Genomic DNA, 24,421 nt, shown 5'->3' with positions numbered 1-24,421 from the left:
AACCTGCACATCCACTACATGCAAACTGTACAGGTAAGCAGCTTCTTGGGTTACTCACATACAAACAGAGGCCAAAAGATTATAACCACAGCAATTATAAACATGTTTATATTCATAATTATTGACATAACTTCGTCCCCCTCCCGCATGTAAATTTGATTTTAATGTTGATGATTTTGACTGTCACTGCTCATCGTTAGTTGTCTAAAAATGTGTGCATTTGTGTTTATTTGTCTATTGGTCAATTTATTAACAAAACAGAATATAACCACCAAATATCCCTTCAGTGATTATGACATTGTCACTTTTGAATTAAACTTTAAAATTTATTTCCTGCCTGCCTTACCCACTATTTCTGCATTGCTCTTGTATCACACGACACTGTGGGGGGCAGCAGGGGTATGGCTACAATGGCAGATTCAGGAGGCTCAGCACTTTCCAGTGACCTATAAACACCTAAAATTATATGTATAATTGAGGAAGGACTCGAGGTGACATTTTCCCAGGGTCTCCAAAATTTCTTGGTTCCTACACATTATTCTTTCGAGCAGGATAGGATACAGCAACTGAGATATTGGCTTAGGGGGTCATCGGCTGTAATTGCATTTGCAGAAACTCCTTCCTGTCCTACTATGTATTATCTAGTGATCCAATGGAGTGGAACAAAAAATATTACTTATTGAAGTACAAATAATTCAGCAGTATTTGGGGGAAAAAAACAGCTCACAAATGTCTATTTTGTTTAGCAAAGGCATTTCGCAAAACATGCTGAAATATGTCAAAGCTCTATGACTGGGCTCATATGCTGGTTTTCCCCCAGTGTACAGTTTTTCTTTATTAAGCATAAGGAGCTGATTCATACTTAATTGAATTTCCACACTGCCATTAATTCAGGATAGGTCATGCTTGCTCCCAGATAATGGTCATGCTTATTTTGCTATATATCTATCTGTCACTTTTTTTTTTACCTATGAATCTCAGACAAAGGGTAATATATCACAAACAAGTCATATTTTGACATAATCTATATCCTCCCAGATAGGCAATCTTACAACCCCTTTAGATAATGATGTCAGCTGCTCAAACGAGACACGGCGCCCATGACCGAATCCTGCACTTTCCAGATTAATACACCTCTGCTTCTGCCTATTGCTGACTTTCTCTCGTTTTTCTTCTCCACGCTTCCTTGTCACATGTTAATTTCCATGACAGATTTTCCAGAATAATTATATGACATTTTAAGGCATGGAAGTCTCCACTCCACGCGGTCTTAAAATCAGACATACACAGACTCACAAGGAGCAATAACTCTTTTTTTTAAAATGTTGTATTTAATAATAATCTCAAATCTCTATGAATTTTAATATAATACTTTGGGTAATCATGTATTGTTTTATTCTTTATTGATATTACTATTATTATAGTTGAAACTATAATATAGAAGTAGCAGTACTAGTACTTTTCCTTTTAAAAAATGTTTTCACAGCATTCAGTCAACAGTCCTGCTTGTGTCCTTCAAGCAGAGTCAGGAAGCCTTATTTTACCGGCGTACGTGTCTCCTTGTCCGCTTACGCACGGCGTAAATCGCGGCGCACCTCCATTTTTCATCGCCGCGTTTCTTGGATGCAGCAAAAATACTAGTAGAAACCGTGGAAAATCAAGGCGGCAAACAGTACAAGGCTGTCCATAGACGTGTGTATTATTTGACCTTTACCGGCGGTCACCTTTGTGAGTGATGTCGTCAGGACCCTGGACAGCGTCCGCCGGATAGTTTCTCCCCTTTCTATTACGTGCCCAGTATTCATCGATCACAATGTTGTTTGTTTGCATTTTAAAATTTTAATTCACAGCGTTTCATACATCGTTGCATTTTAAAGAACGATGACGAAGCCGAACAGCCTTTTCCTTTAAAACTTATTTAAAGTATTAATGGGCGGCAGCACGTGTTCCTCATTTTTAATGCAAACTTGCCATCACTCGCACGTCACCAGCCCTGTGCACATCGTTTCCAGCGCAGACTGAGTTTTTAAGTTATTTTGCACAGAAATCCGGGTCATCCACTCATCCTTCTTTGTTATCTTTTCCACCTTGCTTGAGTGCATGAGTTGCGGCTTCTCATATTAACAAACTCGGTTTATTTTTAATGTAGCGAACATCTCGTCTTGGGGCTTATTTATGATTTTGATTTTTTACAGGCACTGCCATATGCCTAAGGGGTAAAGAAACTGAATCGATGTTTATCAACAAAAAAGCCCACGTCAAGATCGGCCGGTCCTTTTTCCACCCATGTCCCCCCTCCCCAGTTTTCTTTCCCATTCACTTTATGTGGTACAGTCCCACCCCTTTACTGTCTAGCACAGCCATCCTCTATAATACCAAACTGTAATCTCAGCACCTCCCCCTAGTTTCTCTCCCCTTTTGCGCGCTCACATCACTCGTTGTGCCTCAGTCTATCCACCGCACTCCTCCACCTGATCTTTCGCGCTTGCTTTCCTTCTCCCCACGCTCCGGATCGCGTCCAGTCTGAGCGGATATTTCATCCCCCCATCCCCTCCTCCGGCTGGACCGCACTCCACTCCATACACTTTTTTTCTGGCAATCGCCGCATCTCTCTCTCTCTTTCTCCCCGCACGCCGATGCCCGTAGCCCGGCCGAAGAGAAGGACTCCTCTCCCCCGAGCATGAGAAGGACTGCCAACTCATCCGCAATCCAGCATCAGAGATCAAGCTGCCACTATGAGAGCTGGGATCATATGCTCCAGCAGCAGAAGTTTTCCGTCAACAGAATAAAACAACGGGGACTTGGGTTTCCAGTAACTGGGGAGGATCGGTTTTAGGTAAGGCTGGCTTCGTACGTGATATTCCACCGCGTAAAGTCTAATCTGCGCTTTAAGGTATGCTATTAGAATATATTACCTCGTAGGAGATTATGCTTTAATTGCAAATATTTGCATTATAAGGCAGCAATAATATATATGTGTGTTTTTTCCATTTTAATTCGTTGCAGTATTTAACGATTGCCATAAATTCGTGCCTATCTAAGTTTATACGCAGGCTTATGCAATTGCATAAAGTGAGTTGTTAATTCGAGGCGCAAACTTTCATGGCCGGTTATTTTTCGCTTCTTTAAACGTACACGTAGACTGAGAGCGGTGGGTATTTTCTTTTTCCTTTCACTAAAAAGAGTGGATGAATGGAGCAGTGCTTAGCAAATGCTGCATCGGGAGAGAGGGAGTGTAGGGCAGGCGGATCTGTTTTCAGTCCACGCAGTCTCCTTTTATTGACCACGTACCGGCACATCATCCCTCAGCGGCAGCAAAAATTTGCTCTAGAGCCGGTAGCAAAAAACCGACATAAATCTGGCTGCGGAGGACCTATTATTCAATTCGTGTGGTTTAATACCCGGTGCCCTTCGCAAGCCAATGGATTGTTATATAGGTTTGAAGATCTGTATATTTTATTCCCCGTTTGAGTCGGACTAAATTGTTATTGCTACATTGCAACATTTATTTTGACAAGCACCCACATCCGTGCATCTGCTAAGCTCTGGGATGGTGTTTGTTGAAGTTGCACTCCTCTCCAAGGTGGTAATGAATCACTTATTGTTTGAAAAGAAACCGGCGCTACATTTCAAGAAAATGAATCACCCCCATGTACGCATGGGGTGATGCTCAATCAATCAGACTGATGACTACAAACTCAGTACCCGAAACGTGGTGTGTGAATGTTCGTGTACGATAACAATGCGCCTTCGTAATACCCTCCTGACATTGCCAGCATTAACATTAGCATTCTAATATTCTTCCGTTTTATCCTTCCTTTCTTCCGTACTTGGGTTTAACGTCTTATTTCTCAAAATGTATAGTACATTGGCCACGCAGTAAAGAAGTTTACGTGTCCCTGTGCATTAAACAGGGAACTCCGCTCACGATGTCAGTGTTGTCATTTATATACTGCTCAATGGCCGATGATTTGTGTAAGTGCATGAGATGGATATATAGATAGATTGATGGATAGATGTGAAAGACAATGTGAAAAAGAACTGCTATCCCACCAAAAACAACGCAATATCGTAGTATCCATCATTACATGATATAGAGTAACACGACAGATTGAATGTTACTAAAATACGATAGTGTGATTACATATCTATAAACGTTACAATTTATTTTATTTTTAGATATATAAATCTATTCAAACAATTTAGGTAAACTAGAACGTATGTACCTGTAGGGGGAGCTCGCGGCATTCACCGTTTCTTTTCGAATTTACAATTAATAACAAACTAATTGAATGTGTCATTAAACTATATAGAGCCATTTCAGTAATGGCCACGCAAGAATTTAGTCTTATAAAGTTCATTTTATTTTCTTTAATAAATTTCTTCCATCAATGTATATGAAATAATATTTGGCTCTTGATGTTTTAATTGCTACTGTACTATCTAGACTTAAAGATTTTTTTAAAAATTCACGTGGCTGTAATTTTCATGACACAAACACCTTAACCTAAAATGACACCAATGCCTCAGCTGAAGAAGAATCTCCATGAGCGTCTCAGTGAGAATGAAAGACCACCTGAACTTTACAAACAATGTATATATTGCCTCATCTTGGAAATGAATGACAATGGAATCTAGCTAAATATTTGTGGAGACCATGTTCATTTTATTCAACACACACACACACACACACACACACACACACACAAATTTAATATTCCATACCTTAATTGTTTTGTTCCTTCCAAAGCAACACATTTACTTTAGTAATACAAGTACCTGCACACGGTGTTGCTCTAACTTTCTGTAATTCATATAATCAAATGGAAAGTATCACAATGCATTTATGTTGTAGTATGTTGAAAAAGGGCTTTCAAAACTAGCACATATCTTTACATAGATTGAAGTTGTCGATATTTATACATGTCTGTCTGTTGAGAGAGTAACAGTTCAATGAATTATTGTGCTAGTGCAATATGCAAATTGTGTTTTGGGTGCCAGACAGTGAATGGAGTTAATGAAGACAAGCTTTATGCATCAGCTACAAAATACCCCCAGTGTGGACCAAATCTCCACAGTAAAGTCATGCTTATTTCAGTGAAGTTTTTGAACTTATGCTCAGGCCTTAATTACCATATTGTCACAAAGGATTCATACTTATTTCCAGGACATTATGCTCATAATTAAAATATTTTCCCTTTGGTTCTGTAAAATAATATAGAATCTTCACAGCTCCAATGATTGGTACCATTTTAGGGCCTGAACATGTTCTGTGTGGCTTGGTTAATAAGAAAATGACCCTCTTTAATACATCAGTATTTATCAATGGCTCTTTCGTGAACATCTCTTGCATGCATTTGGGCATATGCTGGGCCATTGAGTAGTGAATGGATTGTACATGATATCAACTACTGACCTCTACTGACTGGAGGAATGAAGCTACTGCTTTCCTTTTCATATTCTCGTCATAAAAAGAAGAAATACCTTTACCAAAATACATGTTCTCAACATGAACACAGGCAATGTTAACCAAAATTTTGGAGAACTGTTTATTCCTTGAACATTTTGTGTTTTTGTTTTTTCTCTCAAGACAATAGCTTCATCAGCCTGACAAAGCCAGACAAAGAGACAGACAAATCTTTTTTTTTTTTTTGGTATGGCTTTACTTGCATGTTTTTTTGTTTTTTATTCTTTCTGAGACACAAGCTGTCAGCCAAGGGTTGTGACTATATCCTGTTCCAAATTCAGTGACAAGATCATAATTACATATCTATTGTTTTTCGTCCATTGTTTGAGCATTACTGCAAGCACTATTCCCACATATATATGTACTTATAAAACAAATATCCATGATTATTCTTACATTCAAATCTCAACATTTAATATATTTCCCTACAGATTTTTAAATGCATGTATCATGATTTATTTTTGTAAAAAAGTTGAATGATATCTGTAATGATATAATACAATTATGAATTCTATAAATACATATTTTGGAATGAGAAATTTCTGTATGTACTCTATTGCTTAGTCCTACATCTTTATATACAAAATATCTTGTATGTGAAAACCTTTAGTCATCCTCCAGCATAGAAACATACAGTAGATATCTGACAGCGGCTATAGGTGTCAAGAGAAGTGCCTGACAAAATGTAATGAACCTCCACTTGGATTGAATGAGAATTTGAAATCTGCTAAATGAGTAATAGACAATAACTGGTCATTCACAGACCTGCTCAACCCTCAGGGCTGGTAACAAAGGCATAGATGTCAGTTGTGAATCTTTAAAATATGACGTCTCAATCTTCAGCCAAGTTACTGCAGCCTTGAGATCAAAGATGAATTAGGTTTGCACTTTCAGAATGTATCTGTTTAGTGGCAAGCTTGTTGTGCTGGATATCAATGAAAGCAAAAAAATTCTTTTTATTTTTGGAAAAATTTCCACTTGAATACCTGATATATTTAACAAAAGCAATGTCTGGAAAAAAAAAGTCTTACCCACTTGTCGTGCAGGATATATTATTGAAGCAATGCAAGTCAATTAAATCACTCAGTGGTACAAGAGCCAAACCCATTCTAGAGCTTGAACTAACAGCTATTAGGTTACTGTCATTCAAATCTGTTTACTTAACCTGTACAACTCTTGCACAAGAGAGCTATCAATGTTGAGTGTTCTTTTCTAGCTAGATTTATGGGGTGATGTTGTTTCATATTTAGTTCAACAGTACTAACGCACAACAGCAAGCAGAGTTCGAGGTTTTTGAGGACTCTTGCGTATGTGTCTCAACAATCAGATGCTCAGATTACCTTGGGTGATTTGATACAAGTGATCAGATGTTATGTAAGTAGATAAGAAAGGAAAAAACACAAAGGAAAGCAATATTTTGAGAGTTCTACCATAGATGATTGAGCATGCTGGAATGTGGACTAAAATGCGATAATTTATTGCAGTCATGTCCTGTTGCAGTTCCACTGAACAGGAGTTATGGATGCACTTGATGTGCAACACCTGCCTTACTTATCAAAGAGAACATTTGCATTTTCAACTAGCCTGCAGCATCCATCAGAATCATATAGTTACCTTAACCACTTAAAAACAGCTATGTACCCTGTCATTAGATATATTTTTAATACATTTTTGCTTGAAATGTATTCTATTATTCTAATCTGTCTTAGATTTATGGAGATATGGCTTTATAATCTTTTCAGAGGTTTTTGAAAGATTTCAAAGACAATCATGGTATACCTAGTCTGTAGTTTTAAATATCTTCATTAATTAAAAATTTTGTGTTTTTACATTCATTCTCATTGAATCGTAGTCATACAAAATAAGTTATACAAATGTAACTGAAGAAATGCAGTTTTTGGCATGTAGTGCCACAACTAGGACTAGATACATTATATTTATACATATATCAAGGTTTTGATAGCGTTTTATGACCATATTTAATCTTTGTCCAAAATATTTAACATAAAAATAACACGTAAGAGGTGACAGATGCAAAAATGCTGCAGGTATGATTGTGGTGGAACAACGTTTTGTCTAAAAATTAATTCCTGTTCAAACTGCCAAAAACGCCATGGTGTCTGTTGCACTATAGCTGTGTTGCTGATATGCTGACATAGTCCTGCTGATTGGCTATGATTGTGAACCTACAGTAGTGATGGGCTGGTGACGCCCTTTCAGTGTCTTGTACAATTAACAAATGAAACATTCGAATTGAACAATAGGGTAACGTGAAGTGGACGTCTCTGGATCCGAGCTGCCTTCGTGCAGGTGAGCCTGAACACGGGGGACAGGACTCGGAGAGTGGGCCCCCCCATGTTGATAATACAGCAGGCCTGCCAGCTGGGTTGCCCTCGCACCAGTCCAAGGAGACTGTTGAGATCATTAATAAACAATAGCAACCTGACGGGGGAGGGGACCCTGCCAGCTGGCATTTCTCCGCCACTGTCACAGCCCTCCCCAGCGAAGTGGGTGCCAGGAATTGCGAAATTAAACCAACGAAAAGGAATTCCGCAGAAGTCACTTGTCGCTCGAGAGTGAGCAAATCGTCCCGCCCTGGTGGCAAGCTGTAGTGGAAAAACAATGATGCTCTGCCCTTATACACGACTCTCCCTGCCCCCCCCCCCCGGCTGTGTTTTCTTTAGCATGACTGGCATGACTTGCCCTTCGCGTCACCTCATCACTTAAGTGGGATGGATTGACAAAGGCCCCATTTCCAAATGGGCGCCTCTGTCCTTCCGCGATCCGTATGTTGTGGGAGAGTGCCAGGTAGTGAATCATACCCATGCGTCCAGTTCAAGCATTTACCTCCCATCGTCCTGTCCGCTCTGTAGCCATCCTCTCATATGGCAAGCCTTGGGTGTCCTCGTTGAGCCTGTTCCTAATGGAAACCTATCCCAATTAAGTGCCAACAGGCCATCGCCGTATCATTGATCATGACGATCCCTCAAGACTGCTTTGGTAACAGCCTCTCAGCATTTGCAAATATGACATCCGTAAAGGTAGCTTCGTAAACGATGTAGATCTTTACTTTACTGCTACCGAAACACCAGAGTTTCTTTTACAGCTACGAATGATCCGTAAATATTTAATCGAGGAGCATAATTTGCTGCTTTGAAGAAATCCTTTCTCAGCTAATGAGAAACCACTGGTACGTATTTAAAGAATTCAGAAGTCTGTGGGGCAAAATCCTATTGATACATAGCTAACTCAAAACTGAGACTAGAAGGCGTCACTCAGATACAGTTTCTGCACTATTTCAGCCTGGTATTAATTGTTGGAAACTCTCTGGTCCTTATCAAGGATCCATGTAATGAATTTAACCTTTTAGGGAAATAAAGAAAGGGAAACGATCCTGACCTAATTCATTATATTACACGGTACTCACAAGCACACGGCACAGAGAAAAGGAAACAGTGAAAGTGAGCATTATAAAGGCCTCTCACACATTAATCCCATGATCCCACAAAAGCTTTTCACACATTTCTAAAGGGAGCACCGTCATGTGACCAGCTTCCTCTGCTATGTATTATAGCAGATACATGTCTCAATCTACCTTGAGCTCACTAAGCTTTATCTCATCATTGTTTGTGCTGTGTTCGGTTCTCGTAGGCGGAGTGCAACCTCTGTGTCTCCATTCAGGTGGTCTCGCCTAAGATCGTGCGCATAATTGAATAATCAGTGGGGATTCATCCGAGATCCACCCTTCCATTCATCCTTTCAAAGTCAGGAGTCAGTTTTTCATTCAAGCCTGCGATCATCTGGAACCTGTAGCATAAGCTCTAGTGTGGGCTGAACGCCCGACCGGACGTCAAACAAAAATGGCCATTTTCCTGTTAGATGTTTTGCTCATTCTTACTCATTTATATATAATTACAAAATAAAGGTAATATGGGACACATAACAAAGCATGGGGATTCCTCACCACTGAAAGGAGCTTACAATGGCGGTGTTGTTATTTGGCTCTACAGCCAGCCAAGGCTGGAGCATTGAAACGCTGGAGCTTTCTGGCCACATGGCACGAAGGTTCCATCCAGAATCTTCTCCAATGGTTACCATGCCACCCAAAAGATTGTGTAACCAATCCCGGGGGGAGACTGTCCATCTGTCGCAGGCAGCGCATCCCGTTACACTGATGCCTATCGTTGATGGACGGGACAGTCAGAGGCTCGGGTCGTGCATTGCCACGAGACTCAAATGACACGCTGCGCCCGACCTTTCCCCAGATGGAACCGAGCAGAGTTTCGCACCAGCTGAAATTTACGACGAGAGGCCGTCGACCAACTGCTCAGGTTGCCCGTACAAGAAGTCCTGTGAGAGATTCCAAGGGGTGATATCATTCTTTACGACCCACAGATGTCCGCCAAGAGGCCTATTACGCTACTGGCCCATTGAAACCGCACTAGTCCGTTCACCCGGCATCTGCTTTTGGCAAATTCATTGAGCCGTATATTATATATACCATCATGTTGTAAACCATCTGCATATACACTCACTATCATTTTCCCGTTAAAAGTATGCAGCGAATCTTGAACAAGGTCCAGATTCTACGCTCCTTGGCACGTGTTGCTATGGGGGCCGTTGCAGAAATACGTCGCATTTGTTCACACCGAGCGTGGCATTGATTTAGTGAAAACGTAGTGGACGACTATAAATTGCGACCGGTACTCTGGAGAGCTGACATTTGATTAAAAAGTGTAGCTCGCTGACCCCCTGTTATTGAAAGTGTTACAAACCTGAACATCGAATCGACTACGTTCTGTGACATTTTTATGAGTTAATGTTAATTTCATTGTAAAGGTTAATCATAAAAAAATTATATTAATGATTTAGTATCTTAACTTTCAGAATGTATGTTTTGTTTAAAAGTGTGTGTGTGTATGATTCCAGCACTCACTGAATATTTTGGATTTTAAAATTCAGATACAGGCTCTGTAGTCACATTGAGAATTTTTAATCAGTTAATCAGGCGGCCAGATAATCATTTTCATCTCATTTGTTTGTTGACCCAAATGTCTGCATGCTTTGAGCATTCCAGATATTTTAGCATTGGATTACGCTTTTGATTGTTTTCGATCCTGTTGCTGGTTAACCTGGTTTTTGGTTGCCAGTGGAAAAAAAGAAACGTTTGAATGGACAGGTCATAGGTGCTGCTCTGTATTTTTTTGCTTTGTTTTTAGTCAATAGTAAGTGATACACAGGCCATAACCATTTCCTTGCTTTTACATGGTTCCACCAGGCTGAACTAGAATTTGTCTATTTTTTATTTTGCCAGTAATTAACAAGACTTATTTTCTTTCTGTCCCTCTGTTGCTAAACACACAGTCATTCTTTCATCTTGTGACTCAGTTGTGTAATGGAGAAACGTCTTTTAAAGCTGTTTCAGTCCCCTCAGGATGTTAGGGATGATGGAGCAAGGGAGGACCGCGGGTCTAAGGTGACCCCGTCGCCAAACTGTGTCGCGCTATCGAGGATTAATGCCACCCAATCAGTACTGGGTGATAGGCAGCTACATTTTTCACGAAAGCATTGCGCTAGAGAAATGTCTCGAAATCCTGCTCCCTCTGAAAGCTCATCTTTGCTTTGATATGAGAGGGCTTGGAATAGTACCCCTCAGAGGAAAGCATGACATTCAAATATACGATATTTAGGTCAAAATGGTAATCACTTGAACTGCTCCATAAGGATTTGCTATAACAGTAGAACAAGAAAGTCCAATACTAGCTAAGTATGAAATGATGCAATAATCACGCTAAATAATGTAGCGTAGTTTATTCAGATTCCAGGGCATGGACAGATGTTACATATGAGTAATAAGTTTAATCAATATATTAAAGCACCTTTGATGTTTTTCTGTAATGCATTATGTGATGTACAGCCGTGTCACTAATGTTAGCTTATTTGAAACAAAATGTGTTTACGTTTCTGAGCTCCAGAGGACAGTTTTACAGACCGTTTTGATTTCTTTTTTTATTGATCCTGTTCCTGTTTGTTTTTATAAGGGTTGTTTGTGGTTGTTTTAACAATCGCCTACAACCTTACACATAGCCCTGTGTCATACTGCACGGTGTAATTTTGGTGTAACAGTGTGACCTAAAACTCCTTCATTTTTTTAATTATCTGGGGGGGGGGGGGGGGGATGCTATTTTGTGAATCCACCAGGAGGCACAGTGGTTCTTGTATGCGACTGTAAGCTTCTGGTTAGTGAGGACCTAGGTGTTACTGTTTGATAAGGCTTTCTGTTAATTCCAATTAAATGATACCATGTTCACTTAATTCTAATTAATGGGAATGTATAATCTCATTTCTCTTAAAGAAAAATCTATAAATCAGCCTATCCTGCTCAATAACAGTTAAGAAAGTGAATTATTCACAAAAATACGGTAATTACAAAAAGCAGAAGGTCTGACCGGAAATAGCATAATGTAAACATACTGCGTTTTTTAGTCTACGTAATGTTAATTTATCTGCAAACATCATGAACTTTCCAGATTGAAGGACCCATGATACCAATAATGGTAGTATTGAACATTTTGGTAAGTACCCATAACCAATATGTTTTTGTCTGATTTTACCATTTATGATAACCAGATAAACTCTGAGCTCCATAAATCAGGAGTGAAATCGATGTTAGTGACGTTGCTTAATAAGATCTCATGAATGTATGTGGCAACTACATCATATAATGTAGGCAGTGGGACATCAGCAAAGTCGCACTGACTTGGGTGAATGTGCAGTAGTGAGCTTCTGAAGGATTCACTAATACCCCATTAATACTAATACTGCCAAGACAAATTCCTAGCACATGCAGGTGTACCAATGCAGTCCATCTCCATTACGTTAGTAGTCATGCCTTTAGCTCTATTGTTGCTAAATTTGAACCAACATCGACCAATATTGACACATTGCACTGATGTGTTAAAATGTTTACCACTGTGTGAAGCGTTTCATTTTTTACTTAGTCTTCTTTAGCCTATAGTAGCAACTAATCTGAGCCCTTGTGTTATATTAGTCGCTCTTCCCTTCCTTCTTCCAAACTGAGTAACATACCATGTTCTGTTATTTGGCTGTCAAAAGAGACCCAGCTTTCAGGACCAACAATTGCCTGGTCCTTACTGCCAATTCAGTCAATGTGAAGTTCGCTGACAGTACTTGATTTTATATATAGGAGTCGATCACCTGACCCGCTGGATGTCTGGGTGTTGATTTGCCATGGAGCGAGGCTGGCTGGATTTAAACACAACCCCCAAGACCAAGCTCATAGCCACATAGCAAATCAAAGGCCTAAACCCCCCTCCCTCAAATAAAAAATAAATAAATACAATACAATTATTGCTACTGATTAGGAATGTAGCCTGGTAGTAAAATAAGGATTTTGAACCCTCCTGTCAGCAAAATTCTATGAAGGGGGAAAATCCCCCTATCTATGAAGAAGGGTCCATTAGCTGCACCCCCACCCCTCACAAAATGTATTTCTGGCTGCGGCCTGTCCAGAACATGCCGTTCGATTCTGGAACATAGACCGACATCAGTCAGAACAGGAAACACAGTGTGTATTTACAATCAATATGAGCAGATGAGAATGGAGCAGGCCACTTCACCATCGCTGGCTGATTTCTCTACTCAGCCGTAATGGAAATGCTGGGAAATCAGGATGGGGAATCCAGACAGACATCATTTAAAAAGGCATGAGACTGTCCAGCAGCTTATAATCAGAAGAAGAGGCCTCTTGGCCCATGGGACCTGCACCATAAACTGCATTCCTCACTTGCCAATTTGCTGATGCCTTTCAAGTAACAATAAACTAGTGACAGCTAATTAAAGGTACGTTCAATTTATGATATTTTTACAATCAAGACCTGTGCCTGTTGATCACCCCCCCCCCTAACTGTGATCACATGGTTGAACAGCTTTTTAGAGCCATATTGCTTCACTGGGGAGGCTCAGTAGGTAGCTCTGCTACATCACACCTCCAGGTTTGTGGATTCAAATCCCACACCTGGTCCTATCTGTGCGGAGTTCAGAATGGAATGGAACACCTTTATTGTTATTGTACAGCTAGTGAGTATAATGAAATTAAATGTTCATGCATCCCATTATGTCACTATGAGACTCACAGGTGAGAGTGATGCTCTCCTACCCTACAGAGCTACATAATGTCACGTTCCTTACAGCTTTCATGGTTTTCATCTGGGTTCTATAGTTTCCACTCAGAAAAATTATATGAAGAGAAAATTAAAAATAAAAAAACAAGCATTGATGAATTCTGTATCTTAAAATGTCCATGGTTCTGCTTCAGGAGGTTTAGTAATCTGTGCTTTTAATTACTGTCTGAATGCATTGCAGATGGATGGGCAATTTTCCTTCCCCTGCTGTGGTTCTATTATGCAGTGCCGGGAACAGAGGAGAACTGATGTCGAAAACATTGAGGATGAAAAGCCCCCCGACCGACCTTAGCGTCCTCCCCCCGTCGCCCGGTCTGCGCCTCCGTGATCCCTCACACAGGGCGGACGCTACTCCTGTAGCGAGTTCTCAGACGAAAATGTTCCGGAAAGAGCGGCGGACGTGCTGCCGGTCGCTAGTGTGACAGACTCGTTTTAAATTTCCGACAAAGAGCAGCGGAGACTCCGACGTCACTTTTTAAAATCGGAATGCATTTAAAAGAAGAAACGGCGGTTCAAAGTAGTCCTTCATTAAGCGTCTGCTCGCTAAAAGGGGTATTTAAAAGTCCATTCATCTATCCATTTTCTATACCACTTATCCAGTGTAGCGTTGCTGTCTATTTAAAAGTCCTTGAGCTTAAATCGGTTAGGAATATATGAACACCATGATTTGTGGAGTACAGTAATAACAGTGTACCAGACACGTAGCATAGAAAAATTATGGGTGTGAACCCCCCCCCAAAAAATTTTCTCCCTCCCCCCACTCAGCAAAATCTTCCAAGAAAGACTGTATATCTCCAGAATGTATTTCATATTAGTTTCAGTTCGAGAATGAAAATCAAAACCTGCCCCGTGATTCATATTCCAGCCTTATTCTGTTTCTTGTGGGGAAAAAAAACTGACCAAGCATGAGCGATATCACCTCTCCTGTCTCCCCGTCATTAATCTTACAGAAAATGTAATTCCCCCACATTTTCATTTTTATATGTATGTATGCACTTTTCTGGTACATAGTAATAATGATAGGCTTCCAGAGCCACACTGTGTAAAATCAACATGCCCTGTCACTCGCCGGGTGGTTTAATCCACTGGGAAGTGGTTTAATCCATTCGGTGATTGACAGCGCACGATAATCCCAACCTCGGTGAGTTTCGGAGCCTTGCTTCGCCAACAAATTCATGACATCCATCATATAGCGTCAGGGGTTGGGGGGGGGGGGCATGGATGCTCGAGCAGATTTAGGGGGCCTGGCTCTTCATAGGGGTCCCAGAATCTACTGGTGGGGACTCCTTACTCACTTGCTCAGGCCCAAGGTAGGGGGGCAGAATTTCTAACTACGCCCCTGTGTAATTTATGTCACGTCATACAACTTAGATACAGGCTGCATGATCATTCTTTGTAGATTTTTCCTCTCTTCCTATGTGTAACTTACTGATCTCATTATGTTACATCTGGGGACACTTTGACTACAGTTCCATTTTTCTAATGATCGTCACCAGTCTCCTACGTCATTGTTTTATGTTAATCTTTAAAATAAATGAATTACAACTGTCAGGCATAGATTCCAACTAATTAAATAGCATTATGTTGGAAACACAAAAAACAAATGACTTTTCTTGTTTTCTATGCACAAGTGATGTGTAATTGCCCTTTTGGGGGGGAAAAAAAAAGGTTTAAAACATCGGCTGTCAAAGATTTGTATATTCATCTTCAGAAGCTCTGCGGAGGGCATCCCTTGTAGGGTAAATTTGCATTGGAATCTAAGGGCAAATGATGAAGTAATACTGGCATTAGGAAAGATCTTTACTCAGGTTCCCCATCTTTGGTAGACTGGGATGGCAATAGGCTTAAGAACCTGGGCTTCATCATTACTGGCCTAAGTATTACGAGTTCTTTTCCTTGCCGGCATCAAAATGCACGTCTTTGCCAAGAGTCCTTCATTGTCCAAATGCAGATTTTGACTTACCGGCTTATTATTCTGCATCTGCTAAATTATAAAAGTCCGCACTCAAAATGTTCCTCCTGCTCTAGAGTCTTTTTAGAACCCCTTGAAGACTCGTGAACCCCGATGTGAACGACAAAGCCCTTACAGTTTTAGACGTCTTACAGAAATCTTCAGACAGGGAATTTCCAGAGAACCTGTTATACAAACTAAGTGAAGCAAATTAGGTTTTGCCTATCAGCATAAAATGCCTTTGCTCCACCTTGCACCAGATGCTCACTGCACCCACACCACTGACTACATTTCTCTGAGTTCGTGGACAGTCTTTACACAGTTCCATGATGCGAGGTAATTTGTCTGAATCTAAAACAGGAAGTCCCTCATGCCCCTGCAGTTCCTTCATGCGTCCATTTTACCCCCATCTCCACCTCCTCCAAGATCTCCACTGGTCCATGAAAGCTGAGGGACTCTAGAGGACCAGGTTCTGTCTGTCCAGTGGGCAAGACATCACACATACCCCCATTTTCCCGGTAAGAAGCTTTGTGATAGATTTGCCAGCATGTACGTCAGTCTGTTCAGGAAGCAGATCTTTACTGAATTATACAGCAGTGCACACAGACGTAAGCAAAGACCTCCCTAAGGTGCTTATTAACCCTTATAAAGATGAAAAATCTCCCCTGTCAGACGCCAAAACACCTTAATCCACGCATCACGTTGGTGTCAACTGACTCTGCCGACGATCTTGACCCATTGATGATATGTCCTTGTGTGTGGACCTCTCAGAAACATCCGGAAGCATGTGTGAAAACCCGCCGCGTACCCTGCTCTGCGGCATTTCATCCTCACCCGTTTTTCTGGCGGCACTGAGAGCAAGTCTGGAAATCTGGTCGGTGAATAATTTAAGAGGAACCGACTTCCCCTTTCGGGAAACGTTAAACAAGGATTTGTTTAGTGTTTGTTGCCATGGATAAAGAGCATCTTAGCTAAACTCTATGTGTTATGAATTTTACATGAGCATTTTTATATAACTCTTTGTGTTATTTGGGGAGTATGGTGCACCTTGTAGTACTTTGTAAATGGATATATCCTCTCCATGGTCTGCGTTTGAAGGATATAAAAAGATGATTGAGCTCCGGGGAGTGCCGAGTTCTGGAGCAAACATTTTAAAGGCAAGGGGTCAGGATGAGTCTATTTTAAGACATTTTTTTTAAGATCAGGGGCATTAAACACCAATGCCAACACTCACATCAAACGTATCACCCTCCACCATTGCCACCCCACCAATATGTTTCTTCGTCTTGAGTTTTTAAGCAGAGCTTTTTTTTATTATGCTATTTTGTGCTGGGAAGTGTCCCAAATGGCCGTCGCACATTGCCGAGATGAGCCCTACACTCAGCTGGGGCACACTCACATGGCAGTGCCCTACACTCAGCTGGGGCACACTCACATGGCAGTGCCCTACACTCAGCTGGGGCACACTCACATGGCAGTGCCCTACACTCAGCTGGGGCACACCCACATGGCAGTGCCCTACACTCAGCTGGGGCACACTCACATGGCAGTGCCCTACACTCAGCTGGGGCACACCCACATGGCAGTGCCCTACACTCAGCTGGGGTACACCCACATGGCAGTGCCCTACACTCAGCTGGGGTACACCCATATGGCAGTGCCCTACACTCAGCTGGGGCACACCCACATGGCAGTGCCCTACACTCAGCTGGGCCACACTCACATGGCAGTGCCCTACACTCAGCTGGGGCACACTCACATGGCAGTGCCCTACACTCAGCTGGGGCACACCAACATGGCAGTGCCCTACACTCAGCTGGGGTACACCCACATGGCAGTGCCCTACACTCAGCTGGGGCACACTCACATGGCAGTGCCCTACACTCAGCTGGGGTACACTCACATGGCAGTGCCCTACACTCAGCTGGGGTACACTCACATGGCAGTGCCCTACACTCAGCTGGGGCACACCCACATGGCAGTGTGGCCGTCCGGCACACAGTAAAACAGCGTACGGCTGCTGCCAGTATGGAAACGCAGAGTTTTGTACAGAAGCGATGTGCAGAAACGATCAAATCTCATTACAACTGACACCTGAGACATATTTTTCGATATAATTGTGTGACTGGGGAACACTGAGCCTAGACACCTCATCTCCCTACTGCATCATATTGGCAAATTAACTGAAGAGTGTGGGGTTAATTCATCACTGGGGTATTCCGTCCTGCTCCTCTTTTTCTTCTTACTGCATGGCTCCTGTCCGAGCAATAAAAGGCGGAATTTCATGTAGACCTACATTTTTCCTGGTAGACTTAAACTCATTTAAATCCCCTCAACAGATCTTATTGTCAACTGTCATAGAAATAAGGAAACCTTTAACATTCGTAATGCATGATTTTACTGGCACCGGCAGTTTCTGTGGGCGTGTCCAGATGTTTAATCATAGCTAGCTATTAAAATAACTAAGCGTTCTGACATGGAGGTAGGATGAGCACAGTTGATGTTGCTGCCAAATGCTCATATTTTTGGGAGACTGCGTTCTTCAGTCCATTATCAGTCTTTGACTTCATCAAAGGATAAACATATCAGTAGTTTACTTTTTTCTGTTTTAATTGCCACTGTCTGTTGGCTTCTGCTCAGTACTGAATCCAAACTTGATAATTCTCCCAAACTGTTATTTATTTTTGTCCCTGTTTGAGAGCTTGTAATGGTAATCATTGCCCGAAGGGCCCTTCAGACTAGGGTAATCTCTGCACTAAAACGAATCCAGGTCTACCAAATAAGTAGCATTGTTGAATCTGGCTGTATGGAGGAATGAAACCAGAATTGAGATGACTGAGGTACATTTTAGCTGGATGAGCAATAGCGCTGTTGTCAACGAAACACACCCAAGAAAAGACATAATAAATGCTTAAGGGAGCCTGATCCTTTTATTTGCATGGTATTCGTGAGGAATTTCACACCTATTTAAGTGGATCGCTGATTATATCCTCAACCCCATGAAAGTTTTATGGTGTATTCATAGCAGAGGACAAACGAGGGATTTCCGATACGTCAAGGTTTAATAAAATACCGACAAAACTTTTTTTTCCCCCGTAGCCTCCAGGTTTCTCCAGAGCGGGTAGAAGAAGCGTGTTAATGACATGCGGGCATTGACTGGCGTGTCGACAGGAAGGGTGCCGTGGATTGATGGTCCGTGATGTGCCGCGTCGCGTGTAATCTGTCAGGGAGGCGCGCACCTCGTCAGACGTACTCAGGCCGTACGGGGGAAGGTGTCGGGCTCTTTATCGGCCAGAAACTGGAAATTGAATGTGAGCAATTTCTACCATCTGCTTTTTGTGTCCCTAGTGGCCTCACTGGCGCCCCTTGTGTTCTGCGCTCATCATGACTCCTGCCGTTTCATGAATTCTGCTTCATTAGGAGCCTTAAAGAGGGCTTGTAATGAAGATTACTTAGCTTGGTAGTTAGTGTTAGATGAATAGTCTAAGTAGGTAGATATTTGTATGTTAAGTAGGCTTAGTAGTAGGTATGTGCATATAAAAACCTACATGAACACACTCCTGTCCACTGACTGATGTTCAGAATTGTGTAGCAAAAGGGGACAGATGTGGAAATTCGAGTACAAGCACAAAACTGCAAAAAATTAGGTCACAAAGTTCCGACTCGCTGATGCAGTTGAGCAGAGGGGGAAAAACAACACCCCCCCCCCAAAAAAAAACCAAAAACATTCAAAACAATAAGCAAATCCTCTGCAATGCGATGGAGAGGCGCTATAGCATGAGAAGCCATAGGTCCCGTCCCTGGAGAGGACCACAGATGTTCTCTGCCCCCTGCTGGGAGGCACAGGAATCACAGAGCTGACTGCAAGTATTTGTGTCCCTGGAAACATCAAATACATGCTAGCCTTGCAGTGGGGCTTGTTAGAAAAGGCACTTGTTTGCAAATCTGCAATTTATTTTTAAATGTATTTATAGGCCGTAGATTGTGATGTGTCCTTCCATTACCGCGTGAAGTTCTTGGCAAAATGACAAAATTTCCAGCTGAAGCTGAATCTGTGAAGCTACCCTGTACATGGCAGACGGGCCATTTCACTGCGATGATGCCAGTGTGCCGTCCCACCTGAAGCCCGACGGGCCATTTCACTGCGATGATGCCAGTGTGCCGTCCCACCTGAAGCCCGACGGGCCATTTCACTGCGATGATGCCAGTGTGCCGTCCCACCTGAAGCCCGACGGGCCATTTCACTGCGATGATGCCAGTGTGCCGTCCCACCTGAAGCCCAGGCTTTTTTTTCTTTCCGTCTGACAGGAGGGCTAAAATCAATTTTTACGGATTCACGCAATTACAGGGGCTCCATCTGAGCAGAGGGTAGCCTATCCATCAAAACAATTTGACAGGTAATTAAAGGAATTATGAACAACCTCTGGTCAAAACACTCCTTTGATGTGCCTCCGCTTCAAATAGAGCCTCCATCTGCCAAGGTCACAGCACTGATAGCCCCCCTCCCCCCCCCACTATCACCACCCACCCTCCACTAGCCATGTACTCTCATTTTATCTCTCCAGTTAGGGTTTTTAATATATCGGCCGTCAGTGAGGTCTTTATGTCCGCTGGGCTAGAAGAAATCGCAGGGATAACGTGAATCGCCACTTACATGTGTGAGGGCATGGGAATTTATCCAGATGCAGTGTCATCTGCCTCTCCCGCATCATCTCTAAGCTGCTTTGATGGATGGGATTAATTTGCCCAGCAATGGGAATAAGCGTGGATCTGAATTTTTTTTTTATTACGCCCTTACAGTACATCATAGGACAGCCTCGTAGAGCCTTGCAGCCACAGCGACCCACCGGGGCATTGTTTCTTCCTCATGTAGGACGTGCAGGTTTTTTTGTCCGCCACTGAGAAATCTCATTTCCTCGAGGTCCGTGTGATGACGCATCACGGCGGTGAAGCCTACCCATGCCGGCCTGTTGAGCCACCCGACATCGCAGGACGGATCTGACCGATCGGACGCATGTGGAGACTGCAGTAGCCTGACATCTCACAAATGCATGCTGCTTATTAGTCGCATGTACTAAACAGGCGTGTTTTATCACAGTAGGCCTTATTGCGAGCATGTGCCCTTGCATGACAACCGCCTGAACTACGTCCACATGAACAGCTATGTAGAGCATGCATCAAGAGGTAGCAATGTTCAAAGTTAGTACCCAGCAAAGTGTTTGCTGTCTAACCAGTGAAAGAGCAGTGCATGCACCTGTTCCATTTAGGATGTAGAAATGAGCGTGATACATAGATCAGCAAAGGGGAATAAACCCAATTTTCTCACTAGCTTTTAAGATACCTCAAGCAGCTATAGTCATTCTGCTCGTCTGACAATTCTCAGATATTCGAGAATGTGTCAACGATTTATTCGGTCAATCAGATTTTATTTTCCATAACAGGGACTCGAAAGGGAACCTGCTGAAAAGTAATTTCTGGTGGATTTTTCCACAGGGTATCTAACCACAGAAAGGGAGAGTGTGTGAAAAGCTGGAAAAGTATTCCCTGACACACGGAACGCCGGTGATTCTCCTGGAAATAAAAATCTCGATCAAGTCCGATGTTTCACATGCAGTTACAAATAATAAAAGGAATCTGAGTATTATGGGCCGCAAATTTTAGATATTTAATTTTAACAGTTTACAGAGCTTTGATGTTTCAGATACTATGCGGAATACTTTATACATCAAAGACTTTGACTTTTTTTTAGATTTAGCTAATTGTTTCTAAACTAGCTGTAAAAAATATGTTTGACTTAGTACAGATTTCTGGTTTGGTTTCTCATTCGGTAATTTTAATTTTACTTCTGAACCTGTGCCTGACTGGTAAAAGGATTTGCAGTCCGACACCTGATTTAGTTACACATCATTCACACGTTTTCCAGGTAAAACATGCAGAACGCTAAACACTAAACTCAGGCAATGATTGTGTTGCCCCCAGCTGCACAGCGCGGCTTTTAAGGCAGTGATTATTTTAAGGGGGGTGAGTCGTCGTTGGAGAAATACAAGATACGAGGCTATTTGTCTGCCTGGCTGGGTATCTACGCCTTTGGCAACTTGTAATTTGACTCGGTTGGGTCGGGGCAGCTTGACACAGCAGTCTTGCGATGGACGGCACTCATTGCTGCGCCTCTTTTAGACCTCCGAGCTTGATATCGTGAGTCAAATTTCCTTTTTTTTTAAAACGCCAGGCCTATTCCCACCCAGGCTGGCGCTTAACCCTTATTAACTGCTGTTTTACAATTGCATCAGACACTCTCAACGCATTTCCGGAAATGGCCGAGTGGGCTCCATCCGGACCTCCTCTGCAACGCATCTTGTCCTGCGACAGCTGTCCCGTATCACATTCGCCCGGCATGCAGCCATTGATCGTCCGCTGATACGGACCAAAGGACGATAAATCCCCGCCTAGCTAAATTGGAACGATAACTCAGACCATTAGTGAATTAGTTTGTTTTTAAAGTCTGCCATTGATTTAGGAGGCTGCCGATTGGGCCGGGTCTGATCCAGGCATTTAATTATCGAGCCTCCGTGCCGTGGCTTCTGAAGGTCAGGCTTTCGTGATTTCTTAGGGGTACAAAAGCGACAGACCTCCAACGCCCAAAGGCGGCCACCGGGGAGTTTGAAGATCTTACGAATTCAGCCATAGAGGTGGCAGGACATGATTTGCTGCCTCCCTCCCTCCCCCCCCCCCGCCCCCCTCTGGCACTCCTGCCAGCCCTTGCTGACAGCCCCAGCTGCGATTGCTGGCAAATATCAGGAATCAGTGTGAACCCCCCAGCGGGTGACGAAAGGTAATCCTGAGAGGGCTCTGACTTCTCCCTCCGACTGACACGGGGCTGAGGCTGACATCAGTCCCAGAAAGGGAACAATGGGGGAAAAAACGGTCTGAAGATCACAGGAGTACAGAAGATGCCAAGGGGCAGGGATCTACAGCGCTTGTCCCCACCTGACGCAGCAGTAAACATTCATCCATACATCCATCTTCCATAATTGCCTATTCAGTGCAGGGTCACAGTGAGCTTGCAGCCTATTCCAGGAAGCACAGGGTACAAGGCATCGAACACCTGGGATGGGATGCCAGTTCATTGCAGGGAACAGACTCACATATGCATTCGCACACAACTTAGAGATGCCGATTTAACTCGCTGCATGTTGTTGGACTGCTGGAGGAAACTGCAGGAAACCTGCATAGACATGGGGAAAATGTGCAAACTCCTCACACTGACGCTGAGGGCGGAGTTCAGATCTCCGACCCCGGAGGCCTGAGGCTCCAGTGTTACCCAGTCAAATACAACTATCCATAACTGCAGAAATTGCGAAGGATTTGCAGCCAAAATGTGTCTCATGTCAGTCCATTTTGTCATGCAATTGCTTGGTGCATGGCATCAGTACCAGATTTTGCTTTTCTGTTAAGTTTCATGATATTGTTTAGGGTCTGGGGTGGCACAGTGGTGCAGTGGTTAGCACTCTTGCCCCAAACCACTGGAACCAGGTTTTGAGTCTCCACCCTGGCTCCATGTATCTGGAGTTTGCATGTTCTTCCTGTATCATCGTGGGGTTTCCTCTGGGTACTCCAGTTTCTCCCCATGGTTCAAAAACATAATGAGGTTAATTGGAGTTACCAAATTGCCAATAGGTGCATGTGTGAGTAACTGGTGTGTGAATGTGCCCTGTGATGGGTTTGTGCCCCATACTGGGTTGTTCCCTGCTTTGTTCCCATTGGCTCCAGACCCTGAATAGGACAAAAAATGAATGGACGGATGGATATTTAAGGTTTTTTTAAGACCAAGTATTGCTCACTTTCACATATTTCATATATAGTGTATTTATACTTTATTTGCTTTGTCTAATTTCCAGTTGTCAGAAGCTGTTGTATAGAAATACGTCGCAATTGCCATGACTCTCTGTCAATTCAAAGGTCACGTGACTTATTACTGCTTGTTACAGTATCTCTCATGTTCAAATACACATCTATTTTCCTAGATAGGAAGGGCTATTTTTATCTTCCATCATAATTTTACATCACATCAATGCATCATTAGTACGATCAGCATTCGAATACGTAACCAGAGCTCTTTTATGAACGAATGAGGATGACATGAAAAGAGTTTGTGTTTTCTTACACAAAACCAGCTTGAGGGAATCAAAGGGACCAATGAGGCGGCGATGAAAATGCAATGCCCTAAAAATAAAAATCTGCCACAGTGAATGTATAATTATGTCTTAGGGCATTGTTACAGTAAAGTATCTGCAGATGCTGGTGCATCGATGGCATTTTTGTGTCGGACGGCCTTATGAGGAGGATCCAGGGAGAAAGTCCCAAGTCGTGCTCTTTGGTTTTGAAAGTCCTTCCTCCAATGATAATCTGTCTATAGGTGTCCCTTTGGTTCTGGCTGAGATGAGTTTGGGGTGGTTCCGATGTGACCCGAGAAGCTGTAGACAGCTTGTCCCCCAGTCACTTGCTCAGCACTATCTACTGCCATATAAGTACAATGGGATAAAGGCAAGTCCTAGCAAGAATGTAACCATAACTACATCGGTAGTGTCTGGAGATGTGATTTAACGTCTGGGTTAGGCTGTTTCCTGGGGTACGTATGTGAAGGTGAGCTACTGGGTGCTAGCTCAACCAGTGCCGTGGCAGCAAATAACCTCATGCAGCTTTTCATTTTAATTACATTTTTATCTTCTTGGCTAATAACACAGGGGCTTCCAGAAACAATACAGCATTATCATCTGCGGCAATAGGAGATATGTTGAC

The 24,421-nt window shown here is 42.6% G+C and overlaps 1 protein-coding gene across 1 annotated transcript in view; it reads left to right on the top strand.

The window, feature by feature from the left end:
• Positions 1-2,404: 2,404 nt before the first annotated feature.
• The window catches only part of brinp1 (bone morphogenetic protein/retinoic acid inducible neural-specific 1), an 86,972-nt gene continuing 64,955 nt past the window's right edge, over positions 2,405-24,421 (top strand). Inside the window, exon 1 of the mRNA XM_072714761.1 lies at positions 2,405-2,836. The gene's annotated coding sequence lies outside the window, so the exon portion shown is untranslated. The remainder of the gene's footprint in view (positions 2,837-24,421) is intronic.

The sequence above is a fragment of the Paramormyrops kingsleyae genome, chromosome 7 (genome assembly GCF_048594095.1).
Source record: "Paramormyrops kingsleyae isolate MSU_618 chromosome 7, PKINGS_0.4, whole genome shotgun sequence".
NCBI lineage: Eukaryota > Metazoa > Chordata > Actinopteri > Osteoglossiformes > Mormyridae > Paramormyrops > Paramormyrops kingsleyae.
The sequence above is the reverse complement of the archived record's forward strand: the minus strand, read 5'-3'. Positions and strand labels throughout refer to the sequence as shown.